The sequence below is a fragment of the Anas acuta genome, chromosome 12, assembly GCF_963932015.1.
Source record: "Anas acuta chromosome 12, bAnaAcu1.1, whole genome shotgun sequence".
NCBI classification, from domain to species: domain Eukaryota; kingdom Metazoa; phylum Chordata; class Aves; order Anseriformes; family Anatidae; genus Anas; species Anas acuta.
This window is the reverse complement of record NC_088990.1, coordinates 14,532,057-14,536,463: the sequence shown is the minus strand read 5'-3', so window position 1 is coordinate 14,536,463 and position 4,407 is coordinate 14,532,057. Positions and strand designations below refer to the sequence as shown.

The window sequence follows — 4,407 nt, the reverse complement described above, 5'->3', positions numbered from 1 at the left end:
GCCTCATCCCAAAACAAATGATGTAATCAGACCTGCCTCTAGGTCACAGCACCCTCAGAAAACTGATCACCTCCTTGATTACCCCAGTTTTACTGAGCTTCTGAGAGGACAGACTCCAGCACTTAGAAAGGAAATTTAAATGTGGAACTGCAGAAATTATTTAGCAGAGACACAAATGCTTACAAGACATGTCCTTTGCTTTTAGGGACCAGACCACAGTAGAGTTTTTTTAGCCTATTTCAGAGTGGCTCCCTCAACTCCCATTTTTGGATCAGTGTGATTTTAGCATAAAGGGCCACTGTGAGAACTCGAAGGAGGGGAAGCTAATGGAGGGAAAGAGAGGTGAGGCTGTGTGGGGGACTGTTAATACTCAGATGGACCATGGACACTTCCCAGAAGAAAACATGTAGCTTGTCAGGAAGAGACTTTTTTTTTTTTTTTTTTTTTTTTTAAGCTGAAAGCTCTTGGAACTGAGAGAGCATATGAAACAGGGAGAAATGAAAATTCATGAAGAAACAACCCCAAAGGCTGATGTTATGTTCAGGACATGTATGGAGAGGGGTAGAGAGGAGAACGGTATAGGTGATGTCCTCTTCTGAAGGTGATTGAGGAATAACCTCTTAAACTGAATGCACCATGGATAGCTGAGGAGGGGAAGGAGGGATTGGAGAGACTCTTGGTAGTTTCAGTTAAATGCATTATCATTTATAGCTGTTATTAACCACTTACAATGTCCTAGTAGCAACCATACAGCATGTATTTGTTTTGATTGTTCAAACTCAATTTTCAGCATTTTTATCGACTGCTGTTTAAATGTTTAGTATTATTAGACTTACTCATTTTTTTCCTACCGTCATTCACGAGGCTTTTACAGGGAAAGGAAAGCTTCCTGGAGCATGGCTCAATTCTATCTAGATCCTAGATAGGTACCTGTTGAAGAGCATGATTCTGGCATATTGGGGCTATTTATCTGTAGCCCTACCCAACCCAGGCATGCAGAGGCAGGCTGCAGACCGAGCAGCAAATGATGAATGGCTTGTATTCTTTTAGAAAGTAGCTGTCTTTGAGTACGGGTCCTCTCTCATACTTATTCTTAGTATTTTGTAAATCTAGATTGTAGTAGCTGATTCTGCTTGCTTTGTTTCAGCCAGATGTAATCTAAAGGGAGAGGGTGTGAGCTATAGGAAAGATGTTTTTAACACAGCTTTTTAATCGCCATTGCCCAAAAGAGAAGGATGTAATCTGTCTACTGTGTTTGTATAGAGGAACATGCTGAGTCTGTTGAGGTTTCTGTAGAAGAAATTGTTTTGTCACCAGCCTTACCATATCTGACAACCTGTTTGACAAGCTGCTAAGACTGGTATCAATAACAGCTGAAGATGACATCCTCTGCAAAATGACTCTCTTGTGTAGTAGGGTGTGGACTGAGCTATCTGCCAGACATATATCCCCTTCTTCCTCTTTTCTGCCCATGTTCTTGAAAAGTCCGCTACGCTTAAGTATGCTCTGAATCTTACAGTCTCCATCAGCTCTCTTTTTACATCTTTACATACTACACTTCTCCTGGCCCAGTTTCTGCTGTAATTTGGCTTGACATCATCAGGAGGAATTCAGGACAGTGCTCATGCTTTCGAGGCTAGCTGGGTAGAAAATGCTTTGCTTGCAAAATACAAACCCTCGCCCCCCCTTAACAAGCAAGCAAACAAACTCCAACACCTCCCTGAAACAGCTGACACAGTTTCGTGCTTGTATTCTATGCAAACCACACAGGGCTTGCCATGTGATTCTATCTTTATGAAATTTTAGGTTGCTAGCAGTTGGCTTTCATCTCAGCATCATTCCAAGGTGGAGACAGAGCAGGGCTGTCACAGATTGGTGGGGCTCATGACAAGTTGTAGATTTGGATCTACACCTTCCCATGAGCCCTGCCAGTCTGTGACGTGGCAATGTAAGTAACAACCAAGTCAGTCCCCTATTATGTCTGTTCAAGAGCTACATTTTTCATATGCCTTGGTGAAAATACAGTGTATGAAGTGATCTCACTGCGGTTCATCTTCCTGAGTAAATTGGGTTAGCAAAATACTGATTTAGCTAGAACATTTATTCTTTTTGTTGTTTGTTGAGATTTGAGGCCACCAGGAATAGCCATATTTCTGATGTGAACTACTAAATTTGTTTATTAAGCCGAACTCTGCTATCGGCAAACAGACACATTTCATGATGGTGGGCTTGAGAATTTTGGAAAAAGAAATGAAGTCAATTGCTTTGGCCTTGCTGGCATATCTTTGACAGCATCATCCAATGCATATTTAGACAAAATTTTTTTTTTCTTATCTTCACCGTCTAAAATTGTGGTTTTCCCATGGAATAAATGTTGTCAAGCCATTACTGTAAATAACATGTTATATCTTAAGTGTTTTTTTTTTTCAAATTAATTCCTAAAGTTCCTTCCAGCATGGGAAAAGGTCATGTCATTCCAGTTATGCAGGAATCAACTGAAGAGTCATCAATTTTAGCAGGAAATCAGACTGGGAATGTGGGCTTCCAGATATTCTTCAGGCAGTGTCAACACCTACATTGATGAGCGGGATGATTCCATAGCCCTGGAATCATGGTACCCCAAGTCTTCAGGAACTGAATTCTGGTCTTGGTTGATGGGGCACAACCAGCCAGAAAGGAAGGAGCTGGAGACCCAGGACAGCTGTGAAATAAGCTCTCTTGGAAAGCCATAGTTTACTCAGATTAAATCATAGGCCTGTTTTCTGCCTTTTAAGTTTAAGTGCCTTAGTTTCCACTGTTGGTAAGGCTTGAATCCTGTGGCTCAGCATTGCACAGACATGCACATATCTCTATGCATTTCATTGTCACTCTTAAAAATGAAGCCTAAAAACATTTCAGTGGGAGCAAAAAAGAATTTTAGTGGAAGTCCCAGAAATTCATTTTGAGTTTTGCATATGTTTTCCAGTGACAAACTAATAGCCTGCAAAACCAACAGATGTGTTGCTGTGTTCTAAATCTTTGGTCTTACTGACATCAGACAACTCTTCTGAAGGCATTTGGAAAGTGAAATCTGGGGTAGTTGCAACAGCATCTCTGGAATTGAGTATTTATTCTTCTTGGATGTGCAACTAGCACTTACACCTTAGGAATCACTAGTTGAGGACAAAGAGATCCCAGAAAACTTGTACGTGAGAGGAAGTCTTAAAAAAGAAAACAACTCAATAATATTTTGTTTGTCTCAGAGTAAGAATATATAATAAATATATAATAAGACAAACAACTCAGAGGTGATGGACGTGTCCATTTAATTGTTTTGGAAAGGATGTATACAGATATTAAAAGCTACAATCATTACTAGGTAGCTAACTATTAAATATAAATACAGAGTAATTCCTGACTGGCAGAGATCAAGCTTTGAAGTGAACTTTGCCTTATCAGATAAACTAGGAGGACAGAAGATAACCTTCTTTTTCTTGGCACTGAATGTGCATCCTGAGGCACAGTGAGTTTAGATAGAGTTTTTTTTCGACTGTGGTTTCATTTTCATTACATCAGCAAGCCTTGAAGGTAAGAACTAATCTAAAAATCCTTCATATTATGGATGATTCACAAAACAAAGACACTGATCAAGACACTGGTTACTACAAGCCATGGAGTTAAGGTAGAAATTCATAAATCCAATGCCCAAACCTCTGAATAATATTGTACCTCTCTAAAATTCTCTGTATGTTAGTTGTTTTCCTTCTGCCCTCCCCAAAATATTAGTCCTTATGGAATAAATGTCTGCTATGGCAGACTAGCCTAGTAAAATCAAGTTCAAGGTTTCTTGCATGTATTGAAGTATGTGCTAAATGTGCTGGGAACTGTCAGATGGAGCAGGGCAACACTCCAGGATTTTGTGTATAAGAATGTCAAGCAATACTGTGGGTGGCCACTTTCACAAACTCAGATCAATTTCCTCCAGACATTTTTCTTTTCAAACTATTATTCTGATTTATTCACTTCACTAAACTTAACCTCTTAGATTGTGTTAGGGCATTGACTGGCACAGTCATTGACAACATTTTTCGCCCCCAGGTTGCTAGGTTTAACTATGGACATGTGAAATCAAGCTGGTGCTGCTCGAATGCCTTGGCGGAATACAAGGTGGCTTCTGCACAGTTCCTAATGGGCAAGAGTTTACATCAGTGGTGCAGTAACAGGCATTAAACAGTATCTTTGGTCACCTCCTTCAGGAGGAAAAAAATGCTAAGCAGGCACTGGGTTATTCCCTGGGGCTCTGATACACTACAGAACTGACTTGTGTGAACGCTTAAACAGTCCAAGAGGATATTCCTGCAAACCAGAACATTTGCTCATGCTCATCTTGGTTCATTTTCCTCCCTAAGCACAGCTGACAGTGAGGGT

At 40.3% G+C, this 4,407-nt stretch overlaps 1 protein-coding gene across 2 annotated transcripts in view; it reads left to right on the top strand.

The window, feature by feature from the left end:
* The window catches only part of USP3 (ubiquitin specific peptidase 3), an 87,734-nt gene that overhangs the window by 21,858 nt on the left and 61,469 nt on the right, over window positions 1-4,407 (top strand). The window lies entirely within an intron of this gene.